The sequence below is a fragment of the Eptatretus burgeri genome, chromosome 13, assembly GCF_056783735.1.
Source record: "Eptatretus burgeri isolate ZD-2024b chromosome 13, Ebu_testis_v1, whole genome shotgun sequence".
In the NCBI taxonomy this organism is placed as follows: Eukaryota; Metazoa; Chordata; class Myxini; order Myxiniformes; family Myxinidae; genus Eptatretus; species Eptatretus burgeri.
The window spans coordinates 42,586,012-42,600,260 of record NC_140973.1 but is presented as its reverse complement, the minus strand read 5'-3'; the positions used below and the strand labels follow the sequence as shown (position 1 = coordinate 42,600,260).

General features: G+C 40.3%; 1 long non-coding RNA gene across 2 annotated transcripts in view; it reads left to right on the top strand.

Moving 5' to 3' along the window:
* The first annotated feature begins 33 nt into the window (after positions 1-33).
* The window catches only part of LOC147014309 (uncharacterized), a 51,280-nt gene continuing 37,064 nt past the window's right edge, over positions 34-14,249 (top strand). For both annotated transcript variants that reach the window (XR_015050723.1, XR_015050722.1), the window contains exons 1-3: positions 34-687; positions 937-1,048; positions 3,199-3,296. This is a non-coding gene — a long non-coding RNA (uncharacterized LOC147014309). The remainder of the gene's footprint in view (positions 688-936; positions 1,049-3,198; positions 3,297-14,249) is intronic.

The window sequence follows — 14,249 nt, the reverse complement described above, 5'->3', positions numbered from 1 at the left end:
AGTAAACATTTTCTGCAGGATGGCCTTGTAAGTGGAATGCATATACTTTAGTTAGATTCTTAATTTAACAATAAATAAGTTCAGACTTACTCTAAACCAACTCAAAATCAGAGAATGTTGCATCTCAGAATAGGTCATACATTGGAGGGACCCTTAGAGCTATCTTTTCTTTCTGCATTGTGGTTTTAACAGTTAAACAGATTCGTTGGTGTCCATCAAAATGCAAGGGTTCTGTCTGCCAGTACTCTCATCAAATTCCTTGCCTGAGGTTCACAGTATAATTAACACTACCAGAAGTTACAATGGAAGGGGGCATTTGCAGTGCAGATATGGCACAGACAGACATAATGAACCAACTAACATAAACATGAGCTTTACTTTTTAATGCAGTATTTTGCATGTACAAATAAAAATGTTCAGCCATAAATGCATGTTATTTTAAATTTATTGGTCATTGCTCTGGTGCAACAAGTCATGTTTGTCTTCCCATCATGATTGTACTTGGTATTTTTACATTTTGTCCAGAAACATGCATAAACTACTTTAATATCAACTGCATTGATTTGTGAAATGATCCTCACAGGTGTCGAGATCTCACGTCACAGAAGGTGGAAAGCTTCATGGTCTCCAATATCGTTTTATCTTTATTTTCTGGTCCTCATAAATTCTATACAGGCGAACACTATGGTGAGTTATCCTCATCCAGGGTTTATTTTGAAATGATGTGAACATTCAAAGGGCAATCTACACAAAATCCAGCAGCTATGTTCAAGCACAAAATGGTGGGATGTTAAACACCAATTTTGTTTTCTTTAACCACATGTATTCCTCTTCTAATCGCTTCCCTCTTATCACAATTTTATTTTCCTTTTCTTCACCATCATTCTGACTTCCCATTCCTCTGATTGTTTTTCCTCTCCCCTCCCCTGCTGCCAGATGCCACGTACCTAGTATGTGGTGGAGGCCTTCACTCGTGATAGAACATCAAGGGTGCTCAAAGCAGTCCCAATTTCGAACCTCAGCAACCTTGGGAATCGATTCCACACCAGTAAGGGCAATACAACAAAGCCTTACCAACTCCACCACCAAACCCCTCATATGCAGAATGTACTGTATATGGCCCTTGGATAACCTGAAAAGTATCGGAAAATATTTTGCACATAAAAATCCCCTTGGAGATTTTCTCCTTCCCACAAAAAGGCAACCGTCATCCGACTTGTTACTAATGTAAGACACATGCGATTAATGTCCAAGGTTTGTAATTACAGAAAACAGCTACACATCAGTGTTGCTCGTTGCTGATTTTCTCATTTCGACGTCAAGAGACTCAGGATTGTTTCAGCCTAGCAGTTTTTATGTGGAGAGTTTAATTGTCCGGGACTGTGCCAGAATTAATAGCTTTGTGTGCGATTACTGTGTAATAGTCCAGGCTTCATCTCTCAAATTGTCAGATCATGACAAATGCTTTTAGTGGATTTCAACATGACCAAATTAATTCAAGGGAGAAATGAAGCAGGTTACTTTCTGTTGAGTTCTTTTAACAAACGCCTGAGGATCCATTATTTTCACAATGGGTGAATTGCGTTGAATTCAATTTTTGATCAGTTTACAGGCTATACTAAAAATAAAAAGCCATAAATGTTATGGAAACCATATACATTCATTTTGAGCGTGATGATATATATATTTCATGAAAGTAAAGCGCTGATGCTGGTGCTAATGTTAATCTTTAAAGCTGAGTCCATATCCAAATTAATGCACAATAACCAGCAACATCTTCAAAACCAACTTAATCTCAACCAATGTCCTGACTTGACTATTTAGTCCATTACAGGGTGAAGCCCTGCTTCAACATGGTCCACCCTGCTCTACTCAATATAATTTATGGCCATTGTGCTCCAGAAAAGATTTCAATTTCATCTCTCCATTATTATGTCTTCCTCTGCTTCTTCCAGGGTCTTCTTTAGGTTGCCAGGGTTTTTTTTCTTTGTATACAAAGTCGAGGCTCCTGGAAGAAGCTTGTCCATGGATTATTTTCGGTCAATGGCAGATGTTTGTAATCTGTACTTCAATTCGACCGATGAGTTCGTAATTCAACGCCGATGTCATTCTCACCAAAGCAATTTCTCTTTCTGAGATTAGTAATGCCTAATGCCACATGACCAAATGTAATGCTGACAAGAGCGATAAACTATTGGCTATGAATTACCATAATACGTTTTTCAGCAAAGCTTTTCACAGGCAACTACAGTTACTGTGTTTATTTCCTGTCGGGTATAATAGAAACTTGAGGAATCATTCCTGTGCCTTCAAATCAAGCTGGCCCCTTTAGTTGTTTTGTAATCTGAGCGGGAGTCAAAAGGTTTTTTGCCAAACATGAAAGAATGCTCCTGCATCAGGAAAACTCAGCACAGATGTGACTTGTTTTCTATTCTGCTTCTCGCCAGTGTCACACATTTTTCCCAGGCATGGGCAACTTTTTCATGCTTCAGGCTTTTAGCCTTTTTGTAAAGACAAACCCATTTCAAATCTTACTCATATTTTTCTTCATGCGTAATTATAATATTTATTACAGGGCTGCATTCGCAAGAAGCGAATACGTATTTGGCAATGTCATGAACTTTGACCCCTACCGATTTCAGAAGATATAGGTCACACAACTTTGGTCAAATAAGATTTTTTGTAGGCCCTGTTGTGACTTATCACAAAATGTCAGCGGCTAACCTGTATCTTTCTGTGGGGCGAAGATATGGGGCAAAATGTGTTTTGTTGAACTTTGACCCCTACCGATCTCAGAAGATATAGGTCACACAACTTTGGTCTAGTAAGATTTTTTGTAGGCCCTGTTGTCACCTATCAGAAAATGTCAGCGGCTAACCTGTATCTTTCCGTTGGGCAAAGATATTGGGCAAAATGTGTTTTTGACGTTTTGTGTGACCTTGACCTTAACCTTGAGAATTTCAAGGTCAAAAGTTGACACTGCACTTCCTTGAATGCAGCCCATTTCAAAGACATAATTGTTACTGCTCCTAGACAAAAGCCCTAGGAGGAGTTTTAGGGCAATGGATGTGTGACGAAAATAAAGAATAATAAAGAATTACAGTAATAATAGTGTATTTGGCATGGAATTGCCAAATACAATAATCTATACTAAAAGAGAGCCATTTGTCTGTCTGTCTGTCTGTCTGTGTGTGTCAGCATTTTTTTTCAGAGATGACTGAACGGATCTTCGTCAAACTTTCAGATGTTCATCAATGAGTGCCGTTGAGTGTTGAATATTGCCATTGAATATTCTGGTGAGTATTCAATCAATGAGTATTCAACGTTGCCATTGAAAATAAAATTTAGATTTTTTTTTTGTAAATTGCTTTATCATGCCTAAGCCTTTATAGCGATGTGAAAGGTAACATTAAACAATCCCTGACCCCACTCATTACTGGGTATAGGGAAGTGTTTTAGCTCCCCACAAAAGTTAGACCTGTCAATTCCAGACAACGCCAGGTATTCCTGCGAGTAATCTATATATATTAGAATAGGAGTGATGTTTGTGTGTGTCACCATTTTCGCCAGAGATGGCTGAACAGATTTTCATCAAACTTTCAGAGGTTCATCAGTCAGTGCCGGGGAGTGTTCTCAGGGAAAAACGTTTTGGAAAATTTGGAAATAAAAAGTTGGATTTTATTTTTTAAGTTGCTCCACAGTGCCAAAGCCTTTGTAGCTACGTGAAAGGTAATATAAAATGATCCCCAAACCAATTCCTTCATGGGTGTAGGGAAGTGTTTTACACCCCCACAAAAAACAAATTTGATTTCTTCAAAATGCCAACAGGATTAGAACAGCACCAGGTAACACCAGGTACTCCTGGTAGTATTTAATAAACCAAACTAAATTACCCATTACATTAACACACTAACTGCCATCATGTCCTGCCTGACTCTTTAATAACTGTCATTGCTAATCTTAACCAAATGTTTAATGTTTCGTTCTAAACACGAAAACGAACTTAGATATTCAAAAAATTCACTCACTCGAATATTGTCCAAAAATGTTTTCCTTTGCATCTTCGTAGGATAGATGCAAACTTTCAGGGTTTCAAATGGATGCAAATCAGTGAATGCCGGGATGTGTGTTTGGCAAAAAAACAACATTTGAAAATTTTGGATTTTTTTCAAGTTGGATTCTCTGTAGTGCCTCAGCCTTTGAAGTAGCTACATGAAAGGTGATATTAAATGATCCCCGATCACATTCCTTAGTGGGGGTCGGGAAGTGTTTTAGGCCCCCCCCCCCACAAAATAAATAGAAAAAAAATAATCAAAATTACATTTCTTTATACGACTTTCACCATCTATACTACAAAAGACGTCATGCATGCATTGTCCATCTGAGTTCCACCAGTTGGTTGGGCAGTTCAGCTAACCACCCACAATTTCTCCTTTAAAAAACAATCATATAGCAGCCATGTTGGTTGGTGCTTACTGCTATGCAAAGTCAAAGACCTCTCCAGAGCTGTCATATTCACAAGCACCATGCCCTCCCTCGAGGTTTTCTCTTCAATGTAAAACAACCAAAGTAACAGTTAAAAGGATTTTGACCTGGTAGGCATCACAGACCTTGTAACAATAGGCCTCAGCGACGATGCAGCAGTCTGTTATTTATACACCACCCAAATAACTATGTGGCATTCTCTCAAGCAGGGGTTTTTTTTACCACAGAGATTGTAGAGGACCTTGCTATTATTTATGACTATTTTGTTTTAAATGACTCGACCAGGGATCATAAAACCCGTGTCTTTGTCTGAGGACTTCTGGGGATCTCGTGACATTGCGAAAGAAAACATCCATCATTATTTACTTTTAATGATGTGTATATATGCATCAGGAAGAAGATAAAATTCGTTTTGGGTCTCATGGTCACTAGACAGTTGCAATTCCATGGAGTTTCCGCATATCTCACAGGATTGTGAATTGAACAGGTGGCCATGACGGGCCATGACATGGAGGAGCTATTTTGGTCATCGTTTATGTGAAATCAGTGATAGTATGAGAGCAGAAGGGAAAGCATTAAATATTCTCCCGTTTTGATGTGGGAATGACCGTTTGCTTTTATGAGTGGGTGGAGGGTGAGGAGGGGAAGATAGAGTTGGGAATGGGGGAGCAGTGATGGGTCAGAGTTGGTAGGGTGGGGTCGAGGCTTTGGGGGGTGGGAATTTTATGGGGGGTTGAGAAGTTGTGGCAGGGAGGGGTTGGGAGAGAGGTTGAAGGCTTGGAGTAAGGAGGGGAATGATGCCTTAGGGTTGGGAGGGGGAGGGCGAGGACTTGGGGCTGGGTGGGGGGGAGGGGGAGCAAAGATTGGACAGAGTTGGGAGGGGGAGGGGTTTGAAGCCTTTGATCAGGGAGGGATTAATGCCTCGGTGTTTGGAGGTATATCTTGAAGACTTTGGAATTGGGACGGGGAGTTGAGGACTTGAAGTCACATTTTACATTGCATGAATGCTCCGTGGGTCCCTGCTATTCTTTATGTTTTTGCGACTTTTACGAGTTATATAATTTTTAATTTTCATGATATTTCTTTTCATGAATTTTCAACTCCTAAACCTGGGAAAAGTTAGTTGACATAAATATTTGTTAATGTTCTTTTTAACCTGGGCAACACCAGGTACCCCAAGTAGTAATAATATTAACAAGTCTGGAGACGGTGGTGGTTCACGACTAATGTACACGGTTCGCCTTTTTTATTTTTTGACCTTTGAGGGGACGCCACGGGCAAATTGGTGGGAATCGGGAAAAACGTAAATGATGAAAGTTGTAGTGCTCGAAGAGCACTACTTGCATACCAACTTTCATTCGAAACAGTTGAAAACCCTAGGAGCTCGATGCCCAATTTATTGATTGTTTTTGACATTTTCTAAGCTCGTGACCTTGTGACCTTGACCTTGGGACGAAAATGAAAAATCGAGCTCCGTGGGGCTATGCAGGTGCCATTGGGCTAACCAAATACCGAAACACCTGCTAGATTCGACAAACCCCCTCGGAGAAGATGAAACTTGAAATCGACTACCCCCTAAAAACACGTTTTTTTGGGCGTGGCTCCGCCCATAATGGGCGCACCATGCCCATTCTCAGTAAAAGACAACTAGACCATGATATAAACCTCCCACCCATCAGGCTCGGATCAAAACCCACGGAGCTATGCTCGAGACAGACAGACAGACAGACACACACACACACACATAACGAATATAGTGGTCACTCTGGCTGGCGCTCGTGAACCAATAAATACATTATTTTGTTGTGGATTTGGCTGGCAGGATGGCCTTGAGGTATGCACACTTGCATCTAAGTTGTCTAGCCTGGGGTTGTCTGGGTTTGAATCTCAACCGAGATATAAACTATCATCCCAGTGTTTCACAGGCAGGGCACTCTGCCGGTGTCGGCATTAGCTGATGGACGTTAAAGATCCCACAGTGTCCTTCACGAAGAATAGGTGAGCTATCACCGGCACCCTGAACAAATTACAAATTCCTGCCCTAACCTTGGTCAAACGTCAGGCCTGACCAGCCGGTTCATGAATGACTTGGGGGTGGAGGGGGGCTGGAGTAAGTTCCCCCACAGCCAGTGCCGGATTAAGCCTCGGCTTGCCCGAAGGCACATTTTGAAATTTTAGAGAATGGCCTGAAAATTTTAATTTAGATCTCGGGCTCATGGAAATGGACCCCAGACAAAAGATGAACTGATTCAAGAACAAAATATTTAATACAAAAAAAGACAAATATTTAATGTGAAAATAATTTTTGGCCCGAAATTTTGGCTGGCCCTAAGGCACATGCCTTGTCTGCCTGATGGTTAATCCAGCACTGCCCACAGCCAATTCCCATGAATGTGGGAATAATTGTGGCTGTTAAACAACAAGGAGAAGGAGAAGAAAAGGAAGAGTGGGGGCAGAAACGATCGTGGATTGGGATGGGGTGGGGACGATGTGAGATGATAATGCACTGCCTGCTTGAATCCCTGGAGAGGAGAGTGCTTTTAAACAATCTCAGAAAGGTCGTTCCACAAACGTGAAAAAAAGAGAGGAACAAAAGGGTTGACATGTGCCATAAGCGTGGATTTTTGGAGTTTCACCGGGAGGGGTTAATTCAAGAATGGAGCTGGGGAGGGTTGAGGGAGCTCGACTGGAGGAGAAGTAGCAAAAAACAGGTCACCAACCTATCTGTGATGTGAAGAGCAGCAGGCTTTGTGATGCAACCTCGTCGTGAGAGATGCAAATAATTCTGAGAGCCTTAGATTCTGTATGGAATCCATGAGAGATGGATGTGATCCGACGGTGCCAGCCCGGATAGGAAAGAGCTGTACTGCATTGTGCTGTGGACAAAGACCTTGGAGGCTGTAAGTAGCTCTAAATATTCAAAGAAATACTTGGAACGACAGGAGATGCCCAGTCTGTGGCTGCCTTTGAAAAGTAATGCTGGTACTGAAATGTGAAAAATGTGTTTATAACATATCGTTAACGAACAGTCTGTTTCCCTTTTTGTTGTCATCGAAGCGCTTGGCTCACAATGCTGAGATCCCACGTTCAAATCCCATGCACGAAATTGATTTACACATTGTCAACTAATGTGCTGACAGTTGCTGGAAAACTACATTGTTGTCTCTTGATGTCCTTGTCCGACACGTAATTTACATCCGATTCAATCACTGTAAAAACAATGACGATGATTGATGATGATAACTGTTAATATGAGCAACATCTTGATTCCTGACATGGAAATATATGTGGGGATAGCAGCACAGCATTTGTCTACTAAATGTATATAGTGTATAAAATATCTGCAGATGATTGGAGTGTTACACACTGTTTCCACGTCGCTGGCCATGCTAGAGTCGTGGATGCAACATTTGGAACTGTGGAGTCTGGAAGTCTGTTCCTTCAGCTTTGGTTAAGATGAAATTACTTATTTATATTGGTTGTCCCTTTGGTGTTCTCGATATGCTATGCGAGCCCATCAATCACTTTTGTGACCAAGAAAGTTGAAGCCAAATTTACCGACTTGCATCAGACATACTCGTCATTGGTATCTTTCTGGAGTAAATTTTTTTAAAACTTTGACTTCATGTAATTTTATGCTACATTATTTGTTCGCTCCACCACCGAAGGTGGAAGGAGGTTATGTTTCCACCCCTCTCTGTCTGTTTGTGTGCAGGATATCTCAAAAAGTTGTGGACGGATTCGGACGAAACTTGATGGACAAGTTAGGGGTGTGAGGAGGACGAATTGATTCGATTTTGGTGAAGATCAGACTCTAGATGACATCTGGATACGAGAATTATTTAATTTTTAAAGTGATTCTTCACCATTGAGAGAAAGGACCAAAAACGATATATAGCATGATATAGAATTCGGAGACGGTAATGCACTTGCGTCCGTTTGTTTGTCACTTGGCAAAAAAAAAATTTTTGACAAGTATGTTGATCGCCTCCGTTTGTGTGTGTTTGTGTGTTTGTTTGTCTGTCCGCTCATCTCCAGCCCAAACCGCTTAACCGATCGTTCTGAAATTTTCAGAACAATGTCACCGACCCTGCGACAGTCACGCATTGAAGTTTCATAAAATTTGGTCGACCAAAAAGGTAAACATAGGCCAATAGGCCAATTTGAGCCAATTTTCTAAAATCCTCAAATTTCATCCAATTGACTTGAAATTTGAACAGTATTTGCATATCAGGTCATTGAATTAAAACACCTATTACTTTTGAGGTTATCATAGGTCAAAAGGTCAACATAGGCCATAAGGTCAACCCAAAATAAGCCAAATTTTTTAATTCTTTCTAAAATTGTCAACTTTCATATAATTGACTTGAATTTCGAAGACCATTTGCATATCAGGTCGCTGAATTTAACCACTTATTAACGTAGGCTAAAAGGCCAATTTGGGCCAAATTTCCTAGAATCCTCAATTTTCATCCGATTGACTAGAAATTTGAAGACCATTTGCAGATGCGGACGCTAAACTCAACCACCTATTAATTTTGAGGTCAATATAGACCAAATTTCTAAAATCTTCAATTTTAATCCAATTGACTTGAAATTTTAAGAGCATTTCCATATCAGGTCACTGAATTCAACCACCTATTAATTTTGAAGTAAACATAGGCCAAAAGGTCAACATAGACCAAAAGGTCAACATAGGCCAAATTTCTAAAATCCTCAGTTTTAATTCAATTTGCTTGAAATTTGAAGAGCATTTGTATATCAGGTCACTGAATTCAACCACTTATTGGTTCACGAGTGCCAGCCAGAGTGACCACTATATTCGTTGTGTGTGTGTGTGTGTGTGTGTGTGTGTGTGTGTGTGTGTGTGTGTGTGTGTGTGTGTGTGTGTGTGTGTGTGTGTGTGTGTGTGTGTGTGTGTTTTTGTCTTTGTCTGTCCCGAGCATAGCTCCGTGGGTTTTGATCCGATCCTGATAAAATTTAGGTGGGAGCTTTATATCATGATGTAGTTGTGTTTTCCTGAGAATGGGCGTGCTGCGCCCATTATGGGTGGAGCCACGCCCAAAAACATGCGTTTTTAGGAGGTAGCCGGTTTCAAGTTACATCTTCTCCGAGGGGGTTTGTCGAATCTGGCAGGGGTTTCGGTATTTGGTTAGCCCAATGGCATCTGCATAGCCCCACGGAGCTCGATTTTTCATTTTCGTCACAAGGTCACGAACTTAGAAAATGTCAAAAAAATCAATAAATTGGGCATCAAGCTCCTAGGGTTTTCAACTGTTTTGAATGGAAGTTGGTATGCAAGTAGTGCTCTTCGAGTACTACAACTTTCATCATTTACGTTTCTCCCGATTCCCGCCAGTTTGCCCGTAGCGTCCCCTCAAAGGTCAAAAAATAAAAAAGGCGAACCGTGTACATTGCTCGAGAAACATCGCCATCTCCAGACTTGTTCACTTTTAAATTGCTTTTCTCCACAACTGCTTGAGGGATTGACACAAAACTTTCAACATAGGAGAGCTTACCCGTGGAAATTTTTTAACAAAGCTATATGATGATTAGGTGGAAAATGCAGCCGGCATTCAAAAAATAATCAATCTTCTGTAGGTATTGATTGCTTGCAGGATGTTTCATGAATTAAGAATAAACATCCTCGATCTCGTGATATCCATTCATTGAACTCACTTATCCTAAGACAATGCTTATCAAAAGCACATATTCATCAGTGACCCATAAATGATTTCTCTGATATTCATTATACCTTCACAAGCTGTTTGTCGTTTGTACAAATTGAACTTGCATGGGTTCTCAAATTCTTCTGACACTTTGTGAAAAACAGCAACAGGAGAAATATATATATATATATATATATATATATATATATATATATATATATATATATATATATATATATATATATATATATATATATATATATATATATATATATATACTAGCAGGGATACCCGTGCTCCGCACAGGAATCCCGTGGATGATGGCGGGTCTGAAGGAGTATATGTCACAGTTAATTGTAAAATTTTAGAGGCTGCCGCCATTATTATTTTTTTTCATCACCACTATAATATTATATTTTCCCCACCATGTTTTATATGCTGAAGATTTGAGTTCAAAAATGTTAAGATTTATTGCCGCATCAGATAAAAAACCATAATGCCTCAACAATGTGAGGCTGGTTTCATGTCATCATTAGCGACTTAATTCATTCTCATTCTCTAGCAAATTCCGTTGGTCCCATGTCAATCGGCTGAACTTTAAAAATTAACGTTACACAATCAGGTGATGACGTCATAATTCGGAAACCGGGAAGTCGGAAGTCATTGTCTTCATTTGACTGTCGCATTATTTTTTCATTCTATTGCAAATGGCGTTGGTCCCATGTCAATCGGCTGAACTTGAAAAATTAACGTTATGAAATCAGGTGATGACGTCATAATTCGGAAACCGGAAGTCGGAAGTACAATTCTTTTACATCGGGACACTCACGGGTACATGTTCTGTCAGCATGTGAAGTTTGGTGAGGATCAGTCCAGTACTTTTCGCGTGCATAGGTCAGAGAGAAACACAGACACACAGACAGACACACTTTCAACTATATATATATATATATATTTTTTTTTTTTTGGAGCAACATGGGAACTATAAACCATTGTTCAATCAGCTCACTGTATTAGTGAACTGAAAGCAATCAAGATTTATAATGATTTAGATTTCTGTCATTATTTTATGGATTGCTTTGTGATATTAAGATTTGTCTTTGTTGAAATAGAGGCTGGTCCCTCCATCATTAGGAAAGTGTAAATGAGTAAAACTGGTTTTAGGATTCACTTGTTGGGGCTCCCATCTGAGCGCTTGCCTCATGATGCTGTGTGGGATCTTAAGGCCCAGTCACACCTTGACGTTTTAGCCAGCTTATGCCGATTTTTTTGGAAAATTTGTCTAAAACGCTGGTACACGTCGAATACGTTATGGGTAAGTTTTGATAACATTGAGAGCACGCTGAAAAACACTGCCATACGTCGTTGTACGCTGGCTTTAAACGTTGTACTTTTCGGTTGTCCTCAAATTTTCCATGCTTGAAATTTTAAGACTTATGCCAGCGTATGACTCACACGTTCCGCATAACGCTGGCCATAAGTTGGAGGCACGTCACGCGATCGTTGACACACGTCGACACACGTTACTTCTAAGTTACTCACAAGTCGAAACACGTCGAGGTAATGTTTAGCGTCCCCGAAACTTATTTCTAACCTATGAGTAACGTGCTGTACTCACGTAACGCGATCGGTGACACACATCAACACACGTTACTTGTAAGGTGCTCATAAGTCGAAACACATCAAGGTAATGGTTAGCGTCAGTGTTCCAGACTCCCTGGTTTTTTTTTTTTTTAGTTTTTTTTTTTCTTCCTTCCTTCGGTATGATGGTGATTTTGACACTTCGATTTCTAGTGTGGTTATAATATAATTAATAGGCTGCCGCTCAACGATTTAAATCATAACCGCACTGTACACTGAACACTGTCATACTGAAGAAAAAAAAAACCGGGAAACTGGATCACTGACGCTAAACATTACCTTGACGTGTTTCGACTTATGAGTACCTTTCAAGTAATGTGTGTCGATGTGTGTCAACGATCGCATATCGTGCGTACAACTTATTCCCATCGCATGCGGAGCGTGTGTCATACGGCAAGTACGTCGTAGAATTTTCAACATGTTTAAAATTACAAGACGTACCCCACTTACTACGACGTATGATAGCGTACTTTAGCGTTCTATTCACATATACCAAACATACCCATACCGTATTCGACATGCGCCAACGTTTTAGACGCATTTTTCAGAGGTCGGCATACGCTGGCAAGATCGCCAAGGTGTGTCTGCGATGTTGACACTTCCATTTCTGCGGCGGTTATGATTTGAATCGTTGTGCGGCAGCCTTTTCATAACCTACGCCACGTGATCGTCGGCGATGCGTGCAACGCGCTATGCCTAAGTTAGACTATCGTTGGGCATAGGTTGTGAAGGCCGACAACAGGTTCAGCATTCGTTGGTATAAGTTATCTAAAACACAACGAAACGTTCTGTGTCCGTTACTAATATGTTATGCATAACACCAAGTCGTTATGAATACATCCGAATCTTTAAAAAAAAACATCAAAAGTTCAACATAAGCCAGCGTTTTACATACATTTTAATACGTTGCCATTGCTGGCTAAAACGTCAAGGTGTGACTGGGCCTTTAGATTACAATTATATATAATAACCATAACGATTTATTGTCTACTAATGTCATTGCAGTTCACATAAAATATACTGACATCTGGCTCTCCTCGTGTTCTTGTGCTGTATATGTTGAAGTATCTGTTATTAAAAAACAATCGTTCCCAACCTGACTTAAAGCAGAAAAGTAAAATATTGCTGATCATTCAGTTGTAAGGTGAAAATGTAAAAACTTTAATTTGTACATAAATTGAGTTTAAATTGTACAATTTGTATAAATATATCTGAAACATAGAAATATTTATTAATTTTTATGACGAATATAAATGTGAACTCGTCTTCATTTATATGAATGATAAAGCAATTCATTTTTTGGCAATTTCACCCAAACACACAACTCATTTTGTTGAGGTCACAGACCTTGGCAGTGATATTCATGTCTCTGCTGCCTGTGAGCCAGAGGTCAATAGACGTCTGGGTGGGGCCTGGGGGATTAATTGGATGATGTGGTGTGGTGCTGTCGGTACCTGTGCAGGATAAAAGTTGAAGTTTTCAGTTATTTGGTGCTTCCATCTTGCTCCATGGTTGTGAGACTTGGACTCTGACCAGGGATCTGAAATGGAGACATAATTCCTTTGGTACCAGGTCTCTTCGGAGAATCCTTGGCTATCGCTGGTCGGACTTTGTGTCCAATGAGCAGTTGCTGAGAGAGACTCAAATGAGATTTATGACCTGCATAGTCTGAGCATCAGCTGCAGCTGTATGGACATGTGGCTCATTTTCCTGACGCTGACCCTGCCTCGTGCCTCGTGAGTGGAGGAGGCCAATGGGCTGACCACGTGCCTCGTGGTTGCAGCAGGTTTATTAGCAACTAAAGGAGATGAGGATGAGCCATATGCTTTGGGGATGGCCAGACGGAGGCCCCTGGAGTCCTGGCGGAAAGTGGACGCAGCGAGACGCTGCTCCGTCGTATGCTTCTATACCTGACCTGACACAACTCACGACACCCAGTATATATCACATGCATGATGGTGATAAAAAAAAAGACGTTGGGTATTGCAGTCAAGTGACTCCCCCACTACCCTCCTTTCCTTATCGTGACACTTAAGACTTAACATGTAATGCCTGTACAGTCCTGAATGAAATCACTCATTGGTTGAAATGTTGGAAGTGAGCCTTGTCTGCTCATCATTTACATTAATTGATGGTTCATATTTCAATAAAGGGTATATATTCCTATGTTGGACAAAGGGGAGGGGTGGGGGGGCTTGGTTTTTTAAAGTTCTGTGATCACAAATGCAGGTTGTGACTCTTTATGATGTCACCATGATAAAATATATTTCTTAATATTCTGCGAACAAAATACCATCGGTGCTTTGAGGAAAGGAATTTTATGAGAATGTGTTCATGAAAAATTGCTGAATCTATATTTATTAGAACACTGTAGATCATACTATTTTCTTAACATGTGAAGCAGGATGCCAAAGAGGAAAGACCTGACAGCAGGTTGATACGGATTCACAGACG